Here is a 15,885-nt window from a genome sequence, read left to right on the forward strand (position 1 = left end):
CCCTTGCCCAGTGGCCCTTCTCCCATCCAACAAAAGACAAGTATACCTCTAGTAAAAAAGTATACCTTTAGTAAAAATCTTACTAAAATATGTTGCCACGAGGAATAAAAACCCCAGGGGACAAATTGTCCATTAGATAGCTCAAGGTACCAGAAACACCTACCTAGCATCACAGGAGAAGTCCTTCTAATACGTTTTACTGTTTGGTCATTATTTATGTGACTTTCATGGGCTGCATGAATTACTACAATTGTAATGAAAATCCAGAAGGAAAAAAAAATTATAGCAAGAGGAAAGAAAAAAATATTAAGTATAAATTTATATATGTATTTTTTAAAGAGACTTTTTCTTAAAGAACGGTTTAGATTCACAGCAAATCGGAGGGGTACAGAGATTCCTCCTAAACCCTCTGTCCCAACCACATGCATAGCCTCCCCCATTATCAATATCCCCCACCAGAGTGGTACATCTGTTACAATTTATGAACCTATATTATCACCCAAAGACCACAATTTACATGAGGGTTCCCTCTTGGTGTTGTACCTTTTATGGGTTTAGACAAATGTATAATGACATGTCTCCACCATTATAGTATCATACAGAGTAGTTTCACTGCCCTAAATTTTTCTGCTCTGCCTACCTGTGAAGTGGAATAGTGTTATATGTGTATTTTTATTGCAATGAAGTGTGCTATTGCACTGGATAAAAGATTTTCAAGCAAAAAAAAAAAAAAATTAAACTAAGATAACATTCTGTGGAACCAAAATATGAGTTAGGAGAAAAAAGAGGGAAAACAAGCAAGTTAAAAAGTAAATTGTTTATTTTGTTCGTGTAATTTTTATCGGATAATAGTGGGTATCAAATCATTCTGGTATTTCCAATCCATTGCATATCTTTTAAGGACTTACAGCTTTACTTTCAGAGGTTTACAATAACCAGTTGTTTTAAAAATATTTACAATTTATCCAAAAATTAAAACCTTTGTGACTATTTAAAATTATAACAAGAGAATGCATGGTGGGAAGCCATTCAGTGTTTATAGCCTGGCCTCCAGCATTATGAGAATACAGCTGAAATGGAAAGGGCTGGATTTTGAAGATGACACCGCTGTAAAAAGCTTGGAGGCAGTGCGAAGGAAGCTTTGTGCAACTCTTGGCAGGAATGAGGGTTAGCAAGGCCTCCGTGGTTCACTGCTGCTAAGAAGGCGCAGCAGTACTGGTCGCCCTGCCATGAGGCAGAACAGCAGTCCCCAACCTTTTTAGCACCAGAGACCGGTTTCGTGGAAGACAATTTGAACATGGGACGAGAGGAGGGGTAATGCAAGTGATGGTTCAGGCGGTAATGCGAGTGATGCGGAGCGGCAGATGAAGCTTCGCTCTCAGTAGCTGGCCACTCACCTCCTGCTGTGTGGCCGGTACCGGTCTGCGCCCTGGGGGTTGAGGACCCCTGAGCTAGAATAGACGTCTCTATGGTCAAGTAGACACAGAGCCATTCCTCTCTTCCCCACCCAGTGGGGCTGCACATGAGCAGTAGCCACAGTATGGGAAAGATGGAGGAAGAGCAAAGAAGGAAGATCCCTTTGGTTCCAGAAAACCTCCTGAAAAAGAGGAAGGCTTATCAGGCCCTCAAAGCCACCCAGGCAAAGCAGGCGCTTTTGCACAAGGAGGAACAGAGGAATGGAAAAGGGCTCAAGTTTAAGCAACTAGAATGGTTTCTACATGATTCCTGGCAGCAGCTATGTGACAGGGTGCACCTCAGACGACTAGAAGTGAAACCTCATGGCTTGAAAGTGCCAGATAAATATTCTTTGGCCTTTGTTGTATTCATCCAAAGGATTAATGGGGTGAGTTCACTGGTGCAGAGGACCATTGCAAGACTTTGCCTGAATAAGATTTTCAGTGGTGTCTTTGTGAAAGTAACCCCTAAAACCATAAAAACGCTTTGTAGAGTGGAACCTTATATGACCTGGGGATTTACAAATCTGAAGTCTGTTTGGGAACTCATCTTGAAACGTGGACAAGCCAAGGTCAAGAACAAAACCATCCGACAGACGACACAGTGATTGAGGAGCACCTGGGGAAGTTTGGTTTCGTTTGCTTTGGGAGACCTCATTCATGAAGTTGCCTTCCTGAGGAAGAATTTTCAGTCGATCTCAGGGGTTTTGTGCCCTTTCCAACTCCCAGTGGCCCACCAGGCTACCAAGAATAGAGTGGGTTTCCTCAAGGAGGTGGGCTCACCTGACTATCGAGGAGAAAGCATCAGTCAGGTCATCCGGCAGCTGAACTAAACCCAGAATATTTGAAAGCACAGTGCATTTGGAAGCATGTGTTTTTGTTTTATGGAATTGTTACCCAGTATCTTCAAAAAAGATTATTTTCTACTATATCTTCAGAAACTGGAGGGGAAGTGTCAGGGAAAAGATGGTGATAGTCATGGCAGGCACTTTTCATCCCACGCCAGGTCCAAGGAAACATTCCTATGTATTTTCGGTGTTGGTCACCATCCACCTCTGAAACCAGCAAAAGACTCATGCCATGGACGAGGGATGCTTTGTCACATCTTCTATCCTGGGGTTTAATGTTGGTGAATGAATACCCAAGCATGAATACAAGACAGCAGTGGACCAACCCCAGGGACGTACTCGAGCCTAGGGGTTCCTAGGGCCTTGTTTTAGAAAGAATTGTAAGTACAGTTAGAAGAGCACAAAAGCAGTGCTCGGTTGTCTCTGCTGTGAGTCCATGTTCTAACTTCAGTGACAGCGTTGTGAGCTCTCAGACTTACACAGAGCTCTAAGTGTATATGATGGCTTCCTTATCCTTGCCTGCAGCTGGCTTAATGCTTTTCTTTAGCTCAGGATTTTAACCTGTTCTTGGATCTATGAGAAGGGAAGGACACTTTCCCCAGGAAAACATGCAGAAACTCCAATTCTGTCTTGGAAGTTTAGAGTATTTGTAGACCCTACTCAGGGACCCATGCACCTTATGTGAAGAAGTCCCGCACTATCAGGATTGGTCACCCAGGCTCTGACCTTCCTAGTCTCTTCTGGTTCCATGTCCTATGGAAGACCAGAGCTTACCAAGGTAGGTTTTTCCCTTCAAGCCAAATGAGTGTTTCCTTTTAAGAACATGGTGGTAGATTACTGAGTCCCTGTGCCATCTATGACTCAGGGAAATGGCCACCATTTAGTTCTTCCGGGCTTCAGGATGGAATTCTCTGGTTTCCCTGATGATCAGTCCTCTCCTTAAACCCAAATCAGGAAAGAGTGAACCATTTTCTTGGTTTGGCATGGATGAAATTAGCAATATTTGGTCTTTTAGGCTGCAGGCAAGCAACTTAATTGGACCCTTTCCTTATATATTCTAGACTCCAGAAGTATTGCCCTCTACCCTGCAAGTGATAATGTAGACCAACACTTGTGGAGATGTTAGACCTAAAAAGAGGGTCTGACACTGCTTGTGTTTGTCATCAGTGTCCACCCCTAAATGGGCCTTCCCTCTGCTCCTGTCACTCACTTAGTTGCCTCAACTTGCCATCTAAGCAGTTGGTGAGGGTGTGCCAGGCCCAGCTTAAGAGCTGAAAACATGCTTAACTATTGTGTCCCCTGGTCCTTTAAGATCAGCTCTGCTGGGGCTTCCCTGGTGGCGCAGTGGTTGAGAGTCCGCCTGCCGATACCGGGGACACGGGTTCGTGCCCCGGTCCGCGAGGATCCCACGTGCCGCGGAGCGGCTGGGCCCGTGAGCCATGGCCGCTGCGCCTGCGCGTCCGGAGCCTGTGCTCGGCAATGGGAGAGGCCGCAGCGGTGAGAGGCCCACGTACCGCAAAAAACAGAAAAAAAAGACCAGCTTTGCTGCAGTTTTGGTTCATGGGGCGCTCAAACATGTTACTGAGCCCAAGCTCATACTACTCGCCGCCCAACAGGCTAATAAATGGAGAGACGAGTTGTTGGGGCAAGGAATAGACACTTTATTCAGAAAGCCAGAAAACTGAGAAGATGGCGAGCTCGTGCCCCAAAGAACCATCTTGCCTGAGTTAGAATTCAGGCTTTTTTTTTTTTTTTTTTTCTCCAGGCTTCTTTTATACTGAAAGGGGAGGGCGTAAAGTCAAACACTTCCCGTCAGCCTCTGGAGGGGATGTGTTATTCGTTCACAGGTGAGCCTGGCCAGCTAAACAAAGGTATTTTAGCTTAATGCTCATTACCTGGGAGGCAGGGTTGCCAGAGATTGGCCGTTATGTATAATTTAAGCTTATAGGCAACATCCCTTTACTGATTAACTTGTACTAGAATACAAAATATTCTTCCCTATTACGAACATAGCTGTGAGATTGAATTGGAGGTATTAACAGTGCCTTAAAATGTGCCAGATTATGAGGTAATTAAATTGCTTGGCTCAGGAGTTAACCTGCCAGGATTAGATGTTACAGATGTCACTCTGATACTGTGAAACATTGTAAAATCAGATGACTTTAAAATGATGTGTCAAAAAGTAATGCGAAAAGAGCAGCTGTGAGTGTGGAAGCCCCGGGTTTATATCCTGGATCTGTCTTATACTAAATATGGGAATGTTTCCAGTCTTGCCTGTAAAATGGGGCTAATATAGTCAAGCCTGTCTGCCTCACATGGTTAAGAGTAGTAAGGAAAATTACAGTTTTTTTAACTTAGAATTCTATATAAATAAAGGAGGTTATAAAAATTATTACTAAAAGTATGGTGAGAAAATTTAGATATCTACTTAAAGTTTTTCAAACTTATGTTGAGTGTACATATTCAAAAGAGCTTGAGTATTACTGACTTAAGGAAAGTAATTAGGCTGCAAGACAAAACAGTCCAGTGCAAGGAGGCAGGGCTCTGAGCTGTGGAACCTGACCTGAAAGAAGTGCCTGCCCCTCTGTGAACCTGTTTCCTCAAATGGACAATAAGGAGATTGGATATGATTCTGCTGCTCCTTGTTTCTTGAGTCACTAACTGGGTGGGTCAGGCCATTTGGAATGTAACATCTCTACCAATAATAACACCATTAGCAGCAATAATAAAACCCTCTACAATTTTTTGAACGATTAATGTGCACTTACATGCATCATCTCTATAACCAAGTGTCTGCCTCTCTCACACAGGGTAATTCATGCTATTCATTCTTTTATCAGTCACCAGTGTCTACCCTATGCCTCACCCTGTTCAGGGCAATGCCAGAAAAGGGAAGAAAAGAGATGTGTCTTCTGCCCAAGGAATCTCAAAGACAGAATAGCCAGATCCATAGACAACCAACTTTAATAAAGGACCAGACAGAAGCACCAAATACAAGTGCACTCAGCCATGCTGTTTAGAGCTGGAAATGGGGAGCAATTAGTTCTGATCAGGGGATTGAGGTATTTTGTACTGGAGTTAGGCCTTGAAAAAAAAAGAAAAAGAAAAATTTGACGAGTGTAGAGCATTCCCCAGACAGGAGGAGCTCTATGTGCAGAAGCACAGAGGCAAGAAAACACAAGTCTCCTGGGAGAAAGGTATGTTGGGTGGAGCACAGGAAACAAGGGGTGTGGCAGGAAAGGAAGAGCCAGTAATCAGGGAACCCTTTGTGAAGGTCCTTGTGTGCCAGGCTAGAGTTGGGAGGGGTGCTAACCAGGAAAGGGAGATGAGCAGTTGTGCATTTCAGAGGAAGCCCACGCAGCCACTCTGCCAGCGTAAGAATATCCGAGCCTGGCAAGGCAAGGCGAGAGCTGTGCTTCTCTGGTGGTGGAATGAGTGCCTGATGTCGGCACCATTTGCGGCTGAGTCATCAGTAGGGACGGGAAGCAAAGGCTTCAGTCTGTTCATAGCAATGCTGTTTCTCTTCTGAGGCCAGTCAGGTTCGCACACCTCAGGCTACAAACCGTGCCTTGATTCTTATATCCAATCCAAGAGAAAATGGGAAGCCACATAAAGTTAAGTTTGGGGCCATAGTCCTACTAGAAAAGGAGATAGCTCCAAAAAACCTATTAAAAATATTTCAGGAATTTGAATTTGAAAACTACTTTGGGAATTTGCTAAATTTGCTAATTTCGATAATTAAATTATGGTTGTATAAGAGAATGTTCTTGTTCATAGGAAAACATGACAGTGGGGGAGAGGAGGAGGAGGAGGAGGAGGAGGAGGATGATAGGACAAAATGTAGAATTAGTGAATCTGGGTAAAGAGTATGTGGGAATTCCTTGTTCTGTTCTATCCTTGCAACTTGCCAATAACTTTGAAATTATTTCAAAATTAAAAGTAACCCAAGGGCTTCCCTGGTGGCGCAGTGGTTGAGAGTCCGCCTGCCGATGCAGGGGACACGGGTTTGTGCCCCGGTCCGGGAAGATCCCACATGCCGCGGAGCGGCTGGGCCCGTGAGCCATGGCCGCTGAGCCTGTGCGTCCGGAGCCTGTGCTCTGCAACGGGAGAGGCCACCACAGTGAGAGGCCCACGTACCGCTAAAAAAAAAAAAAAAAAAAAAAAATGTAACCCAGAAATGTCAGGAATATGTTTCTTAATTCCGTTTATCCCTTAGCACCTACCACAGGATCTTAACATTACTGTAAATAACAATGATTTATCTCTTGAGTTCCATTCTCTGCTAGGCACTACTAGGGGTTGTATACACGTTATTTCTAATCCTGCAGAGTAGGTATTCTTATTCCTATTTTACAAATGAGGAGACTGAAGTTCAAGAAGTTTAAGTATCTGATAAGAATAACAGCCAGGAATCCAAAGCCCAGGATTTTTCTGCTGTAATTCTCAGTTAATTTTTGTTTAATGAAATATGATAGAAGTTTGAATAATTTAAGGCACCATACAAACATAAGAGACTTTATGAATTACCGAGAATTATGATGAACACTCTGATCTAAAGAATACCCTCATCAATAGGAAAAGGCTAAATGTCAGTGGACTACTGTGCAACCAACTTTTCAAAAGAATTAGGTAATATACTGCCATTAGGGTTGCCAAAGAAAATGGCAACATGCTGGGACATATTTACACTAAGAAAATTATCCATTATCCAAAATTCAAATTCAACTGAACATCTTGCATTTTTATTTGCTATATTTGGCAACCCTAAACGCCATGAAACGATGTCTGTTTTCTAAGTGAACAAAATAAGCTACTGATATAAACAAAACACAGCCCCATTTTTGTTTAGAAAAATGTGTAAGTACAGGAAAATGTCTGGGAGGATATACTTTATAGTGTTAACATTCTGTCTAGAAAATGGAATTAGGATAAGGTATGGAAAGAAGATTTAGTGTTTACTTTCTATACTCTATTTTGTGTATTTTTAGTTGAAATCTTCATTGAGATAATTATAGATTTGTATGCAGTAGTAAGAAATAATGCAGAGAGTTCTGTTGTATGCTTTGCTCAGTTTCTCTCTAAATTGGAAAAAAAACACAAAACTCTTTTTTCTGTACTACTACTCACACTGAACACTTCTGACACCAGTTGGGTGTCTACAATTCAATTCAATTCTGACACTATCTACCTGAAATTGGCATTAGACCCCAATTGTTAAGAGCTTAGTCCCACAAAACTGCTCCCACTTCAGATGCCAATCTGGAATCCAGGCTTCCTGTACTTATGACCAAGCAGCTATAAATCATGGGTTCTCATGACCCCGTTCTTGAGTTCAATAACCTGCTAGAGCAGCTCACAAAATTCAGAAAAATTAGTTTATTTACTACATTACTGATTTATTATTAAAGGATACAACTCAGGAAGAGCCAAATGGAAGAGATGCATAGGGCAAGATGTATGGGAAGGGGCGCAGAGCTTCCATGCCTCTCCAGGACCGTCACCCTCCCAGCACCTTGATGTATTTAGTACCCTCTCCAAAAGCTTCAGTTAGGGTTTTTTACAGAGGCTTCACTATGTAGGCATGATTGATTAAAACTTCCAACCCTTGGGACCTCCCTGTGGTTAAGACTCCATGCTCCCAATGCAGGGGGCCCGGGTTCGATCCCTGGTCAGGAACCAGATCCTGCACACCACAACTAAAAGATCCCGCACACTGCAACTAAAGATCCCGCATGCCGCAACTAAGATCCGGCGCAGCCAAATAAATAATAAAATAAATAAATATTTTTTAAAATTCCAACCCTCTAATCACATGGTTGACTTTCCAAGCAAAAACCAGTCCCCCATCCTTAGGACCTTTCCAGGATCCTCCAGCCACTAGTCATCTCATTAACAACAAAAACACACTTACCACTTCAGAGATTACAAGGGTTTTAGAGCTGTGTGCCAGGAAAGGGGGAGTGGGGAGGGCAGACACAAAATATGTATTTCTTCTTATGTCACACACCACCAGTGGTAACATTTTGCAAAACAAATTCATCCAAGCTGTTGCATGCATCAATGGTGCATTCCTTTTTATTGCCAAGTAGCACTTCATGGTTGGATGTACCATAGTTTATTTAACCATTCACCTGTCAAAAGCCATCTGGGATGATCACAGTTTGAAGCTATTACAAACAAAGCTGCTATGAACATTTGTGTGCGGGTTATTGCATGCATTTTTAAACTAATTTTTAGATCTAAAAATAATAGATTATATAAAAATGTTATAACATCAATCTGACAAAAAATAAATAAATTGCAAAGCAAACAACAAACTGGGAAAGATTTATAATGTATACATAGACTGAATAAACTGGTAGCTGAGATGGCCTCTGGGGAACTGGTTGACCAGAGGAAAGGGAAGGAAAGGCTTCTCACCACTTTGGCTTTATACATTTTGAATTTTATACCAGGCTTGTCTATTACCCTTTCAAAACTGAATTGTTTTTCAAAGTAATACCTGCAGTTTAAACATAAATTGCAACAGGTATGATTACTTACAATTAAAAAAATCTTTTAATGAATGACCTTCTGGATGGAAAGAAAAAAAAAAGAAATCTGTATGTGGACAGTGGTTTCAGAGCTAGATAATCCTCTCCAAATGGCCTTCACTCCCAGAACCTGGGAACCTGGGAACCTGGGCAGGAAGTGTTGCTCTGATTGGAAATAACAGAATTTATGAAAATTACCAAAATTTAGAAACCTGGCCCACCCAAAGAGCAAGATTGTGTGTTGCCCATGAAATAAAGATGTTTCCCTCAAATCTTTACCAGGAGAACAAAAACCAGCCAAGTAAAAGGGTCACAATTATCAGAGAAACACTAATCCAGGAAAATAAGTTGTCAGTGACAAAAGTAGGGAAGGAGAAACAAAAGCAAAAATAAACAAATGAGACCTAATTAAACTTAAAATCTTTGCATAGCAAAAGAAACCATCAACAAAACAAAAAGACAATCTACTGAATGGGAGGAAATATTTGTAAATGATATGACCAGTAAGGGGTTAAGATCCAAAATATGTAAACAGCTCATACAACTCAATATCAAAAAGAAAAAAACCTGATTAAAAAATAGGCAGAAGACCTGAATAGACCTTTTTCCAAAGAAGACATACAGATGGTCAATAGGCATAGGAAAAGATGCTCAACATCACTAATCATCAGAGAAATGAAAATCAAAACCACAATGAGAGGGGCTTCCCTGGTGGCGCAGTGGTTGAGAGTCCACCTGCCGATGCAGGGGACGCGGGTTCGTGCCCCGGTCCCCACATGCCGTGGAGCGGCTGGGCCCATGGGCCCGTGGGCCCTGGCCGCTGGGCCTGCGCGTCCTGAGCCTGTGCTCCGTGACGGGAGAGGCCACAGCAGTGAGAGGCCCACGTACCGCAAAAAAAAAAAAAAAACCAAAACACAATGAGATATCACCTCACACGTGTCGGAATGACTATCATCAAAAAGGCCACAAATAACAAATGTCGGTGAGAATGTAGAGAAAAGAGAACTTTTGTACGCTGTTGGCAGTAATGTAAATTGGTGCAGCCATTGTAGAAAACAGTATGGAGGTCCCTCAAAAAACTAAAAATAGAACTACCATATGATCCAGCATTTCCACTCCTGGATATATATCCAAAGAAAGTGAAACCATTAATTCGAAAAGACACATGTACCCCAATATTCATAGCAACATTATTTACAATAGCTGATACATAGAAGCAACCTAGGTATCCATCAACAGATGAATGGATAAAGATGTGGTCTATATATATACACACACACACACACACACACACACACACACACACACACAATGGAATATTACTCAGCCATTAAAAAGAGTGAAATTTTGCCATTTGCAACAACATAGATGGACCTGGAGGGTATTATGCTTAGTGAAATAAGTCAGACAGAGAAATACAAATACTGTATGATATCACTTGCATGTGGAATCTAAAAAATAAAACTAGTGAATATAACAAAAGAGAAACTGACTCACAGATATAAACAGCAAACTAGTGGTTACCAGTGGGGAGAGGGAAAGGGGGAGGGGCAAGATGGGGATAGAGGATTAATAGGGACAAACTACCATGTATAAATTAAGCAACAAGGATATATTGTATAGCAACAGGGAATATAGCTAATATTTTATAATAACTTTAAATGGAATATGATCTATAAAAATTTTGAATCACTATGTTGTACACCTGAAACTATATTATATTGTAAATAACTACACCTCAATTTTTTTTTTAAGTGGAGAAGGAAAGGGACCTGAGTAGAGCATTGAGGAAAGAAGGCCAACTTCTAAGACATAAATACTGTGTATCCAGTCCCTGTGGGTGGAGGACTTGTCACCAGAGGAGAGACTGAGCAGGGCAGCAGGGCAGCAGGGAGAATTCTGAGCCCTTTCACAGCCAGAGGGGACTGTCCCACAGCAGCATCCCAGCACCTTGCCTCTAGCCTGCACACTCTGATCAATCTTCTGGGAGCTGAGAGTGGCCCACGTGTCTGTTGTCCTCCTGTGAAGGAACCTACAAGCTCTGGCTTTCTCTAGTAGTCTGGGAGTTTGGTGACTGCTGTGAACACCCCAAAACTGGGATCTTCTAAGTTTGTGAAGCCTGAGGTATAGTTCTCAGAAGAATGCATATTCCACCTCTGTGATCATACAGCGTTATGCTCACATCTCCAGTAGTCCACTTAGCACCAAGGCTCGTGGCCAACTGGTCGAGTGTTACTCCTCCAGAAAGACTCTGTAACTCTAGAGACCAGAGTCTGTGTCTATGTGGCTTATCCAGCCTAGGACACAGTAGGAGCTCAATAAACTTTCTTTTTGAAGTACTGTGTGTGTGTGTGTGTGTGTGTGAGGGGGGGGAGAGAGAGAGAGAGAGAGAGAGAGAGAGAGAGAGAGAGAACTCAGCTTAATTTTGAATTTAAATCCCCATTTTGCTAAAGGAGCAGAAACATAGTCTTTGGAGTCCACCCCTCAATTTCTCCCTCATCCCATTAAGATGATGGAGGTAAGCATCTGACCCTTGGTCATCAGCCCATGCCAGTGGCTCCTGCTACTGCTCTCATTCCTGACAGCCAGGCCTTCTGCCTGGAAGCTCTTTTCCCCTCTGTGCCATCTAAGAGTATGGGAATCGGTGCTCCCTCCTCCCAGGCTTCAGCTTTACCTCTTGGGGCTCTGTCCAGAAGGCAGGGCTTGTCCCTCAGAACGCCACTAAGGTTTCCATCATCAGGACTTCCCCTTTGTCTTTTCTTTTTTTCAGCCTCAGGGAAATCTCTTCTCTGTTTGAGGATGGGGTTCAGGAAGCCCTGCTCTCTCCCACAGAGATTTTGTCTATTCTTGGAGTCTTCTCTATGGAAATGCACACATTTTTGGACACCAAAGCAAGAGAGACTCCTTTGATTTTTCTTTCATCTCTGTCACATTCTTTCCATAAGGACAAGACAACAAAAAAGGCAGCACCTTGAATGAAGGAGGGTGTGGGGGGATGAGTTGAGGGGAGAGTAGTAAACCACATGGAGAAAGGAATATAGTTAAACATCACAAAAAATGTTATGTTATGTCATAACATAACAACTGAATACATAAACCATTAATGGAAAAGAATATAAAAAGAATGTATATATGTGTATAACTGAGTCACCTCGCTGTACACCAGAAATTAACTCAACATTGTAAATCAACTATACTTCAATTAAAGAAATAAATTTTTAAAAAACTCAATACATTTAAAATGGCATGTAAATAAATGAGCATCCACATCTGCCGAGGAAAAAGTGATATTGCGTTGTCTCCCAGCTCCCATTCAGCTGCAGCACTGTGCCCGAGAGCCGTGACCATCAGGAGAACTGGTCTTCTGGAGGGTCATCTTCTACAGTCACCAGAGCCCACAGGTCACCCTCCTTGGCTACAAACAGAATCTTAAAATAGCTTTAACTCTCTGTTCAGAAGCTATTCATGCCAGCCGGGATTCCCAGAATCTCTGAAGCTGGATTGGAGTGTGGAAAGCCCAACCTGTTCACTCCGAGGAATATTTCTAGGTTCAGGCAAGGCAGCAGATCCAAGAGCAGGAAGATTCAGACCAGTACTTTGGGACAAGATGGGCTGCAGCTGAGGCATTTTGCACCTGTCTGCTTGGCCTCTGTTGTGCACTCATTCCTCTGCAACAATTATTGTGGAGCCCTCCTTGCCATGAGTTCGTCACAGAAGAGCTTGCTTGGTTCTGCCTCCCCACCAGCAGAGCTGGCAGAAGACTCTGGGACGTGTGTAGATCTGAACTGAAGGAAAAATAGGAGGGCTGAGGTGAAGAAATGGCCGTGGCCACAGTAAGAAGGCTCATTGACAGTCTTATGAAACCTCCAACCCCATAGTCATGATACCACCATGCCCTTGAGAAGGGCTTGCAGATCCCTTAGGGGACCCTAGGGAGTTCACACACCTTCCACCCCCAAGTTCAGGAGGGGCCTGCACCAGGCTTGGAACCTTCAGAATCGGGGCCTGGATTCTAAGACACTCCAGTGAGCAAGCATATGACAAGTGCTTTCTGTGTATAGAGACAGAAATGAAAGTGATACCACTCACTCATTAACCCACTAGACAAATATCTACTGAGCGCCTGCAAGTCCCTGCTCTCAAAAAGCTTACCTTCTAGTGGGTGAGACCTTCTAGTGAAATCACATAAATAAGTGATTTCATTTTGGATTGTGACACATGCTGACTAAGAAAACTAAGTAGGGACAGGGGATAGAAAGTGATGCAGAGAGAGAGTTGCTGTTTTATTTTTATTCATTTTTATTGAGGTATAGTTGATTTATAATATTATACTAGTTTCAGGTGTTCAATGTAGTGATTTAGTATTTTTACAGATTATAATCCATTAAAAGTTATTATAAGATAATGGCTATAATTCCCTGTGCTATACAATATATCCTTGTTCCTCATCTATTTTATACACAGCAGTTTGTTTCTCTTAATCCCACATCCCTATCTTGTCCCTGCCTCCTTCCCTCTCCCCACTGGTAACCACTAGTTTGTTTTCTACATCTGTGAGTCTGTTACTGTTTTGCTATATATAGCAGCACTATTTACAATAGCCAAGGTATGGAAGCAACCCATGTGCCCATCAACAGACAAATGGATAAAGAAGACATGGTATATACATATACAATGCAATATTACTCAGCTGTAAAAAAAAAAAGAACGAATTTCTGCCATTTGCAGCAATGTGGATGAACTTAGAATATTATACTTAGTGAAATAAGTCAGAAAAATACTGTATGATATCACTAATACGTGGAATCTAAAAAATAAACTAATGTATATAGCAAAACAGAGAGCTGCTGCTTTTGATAAGTCCATCTGGAAAGGCCCCTCTGAGGAGGTGATGAGAGAGCAGAGGTGTGAAGGGCCAGAAATAGAGAGCCATGTGAAGATGGGAAAGAACATTCTACACAGAGGGAACAACAGAGACAGGTTCTGAGCAGGACCAGGCTTGGCATGTTCAAAGAAGGCCCACGTGCCTGGAATGAAGGCAGCAAGAGCAGAGAGGCTGGCAGATAGATGGGGAGGTGAGAGCCACCAGATTGCATAGGGCCCTGCAGCCCCATGAAGTACTCCAGACTGCATTCCAAGTGTGATGTAAAGTCACAACTGGGGAGTGATATGACTGATTTACATTTTAAAGACCAGAAGGCAGCTGTGTAGGCAATCAGCTGGAAATGGGAAGAGTTTAAGCAGTAAGACCAGTCAAGAAAGCTACTGCTGTCCAAATGGATGATGGTGGCTTGGATTTGGGTGACAGTAGTGGATGGTGAAAAGTTGTTGGGACACTGGATATATTTTGAAGGAAGAATCTTCTTGGGGAGTGAGGAGAAGAGAGGAGTCAAGGATAGCTCCAAAGTTTATGAGCTGAGCAACTGGGTGAATCGTGATATCATTGACTGAGATGGTTATATATAGGGGCTGGGAGGAGGTCTGGAATCAAGAATTCTATCTGAGGCTTTGTTAATTTTGGAACAGCAAGTAGGCAGCTAGATATGTGATTCTGGAACTCTGGAGATAGATTGAGACTACAGACAGACTGGGGAGTCATCCGTGCAGAGGTGGTATTTAAGCTCCAGGACTAGATGAGATGAGTAGGAAGAGAGTGGAGATGGAGAAGAGGTTTGTAAATTGCACACCAGGACATGCCACCACGATGTGGTCAGGAAGAGAAGGAGTGGCTGAGAAGGTACAAGGAGGAGCACATGGTGACTGGGAAGGCCTGGAGAGGAAGTGCATCAAAAGCTGCTAGGAGATTAAAAATAAGATGAGAACTGAGAGTTAACCATTTGCTAGGGAAGATGGAACCGGTGGTAACCTTTCAGAAAAGCGCTAAGGGGCTTGCCTCACTGAAGTCAACTGAGGAGAAAATGAAAGGTGAGGACAAGAGTGAAGAGAATGAGAGAATCCCAGCAGGAAACACGTGGCCCCTCCAGCTGCGCGGTTTTAAGAGCCATCTTAATGAAGATACTCTACTGAGGTAGGTGGAGTAAGAGTACTAAAGGGGAAGTTGAGACTCCCAGGGAATAGAATAGCAGGAAGCTGAGGCCTGAGGGGCAAGAGAGGTATTAACTGAAGCAGGGTGAAAAGCCATGGAAGAGGGGCCACCAGGCACAGAAGTTGTAGTTGAGGAAAGCAGCATTCGGAAACAGAGTGAGGTGGGGAAGAAGCCTGAAGAATAAATCGGGGTGAATTCAATTGGAAGTCATTGGAAGCCAGCAGGTAAGGCAACCTGGTGATAGAATCCACAGAAGCCAGCTTCCCAGAGCAGGGATGGGTGGAGAATGAATGGGGGTGGGGTATGGAAGGGAACACGAAAAAAATCAGTAGAGCTGTAAGCTGGGGGAGGACAGCAAGTACAGGTGACTCCAGTACAAACCAAAAGAGAAGGCAGCAGGCTGCAGAAATGGTAGAGAGGAAAAGCATAGACATCAAATCCTGGCCTCACCACTGTTTTACCATGGACACAGTGATTAGCATTCCTGGGAATTGTTAGAATTAAATGAGGAGACTTTCCTGGTGGTCCAGTGGTTAAGAATCCGCCTGCCAATGTAGGGGACACGGGTTCAAGCCCTGGTTCGGGAAGATCCCACATGACGCGGAGCAACTAAGCCCGTGCGCCACAACTACTGAACCTGCGCTCTAGAGCCCGTGAGCCACAATTACTGAGCCCACGTGCCACAACAACTGAAGCCCGCGCGCCTAGAGCCCATGCTCTGCAACAAGAGAAGCCACCGCAATAAGAAGCCCGCGTACCGCAACAAAGAGTAGCCCCCGCTCGCCACAACTAGAGAAAGCCCATGCGCAGCAACGAAGACCCAACACAGCCAAAATACATAACTAAATAAGTAAAATTTAAAAAAATAAAAATCATGGTGATTTAATGTAGATTCAATGAGGAAGACCTGTCCTGCCTTCTGGGATCTCTGCTGAAAAGTGTTTCTTGTTCTGCTGCTTGAACCTGTGGCTATGTGTGCTGTTACCACCTGGTGGCAGCATGCC

General features: G+C 43.2%; 1 pseudogene; it reads left to right on the forward strand.

The window, feature by feature from the left end:
- Positions 1 to 1,522: 1,522 nt before the first annotated feature.
- On the forward strand, positions 1,523 to 2,287 carry LOC132597401 (large ribosomal subunit protein uL30-like; annotated as a pseudogene).
- The last annotated feature ends 13,598 nt before the right edge of the window (positions 2,288 to 15,885 follow it).

Source organism: Globicephala melas, chromosome 6, assembly GCF_963455315.2.
Source record: "Globicephala melas chromosome 6, mGloMel1.2, whole genome shotgun sequence".
NCBI classification, from domain to species: domain Eukaryota; kingdom Metazoa; phylum Chordata; class Mammalia; order Artiodactyla; family Delphinidae; genus Globicephala; species Globicephala melas.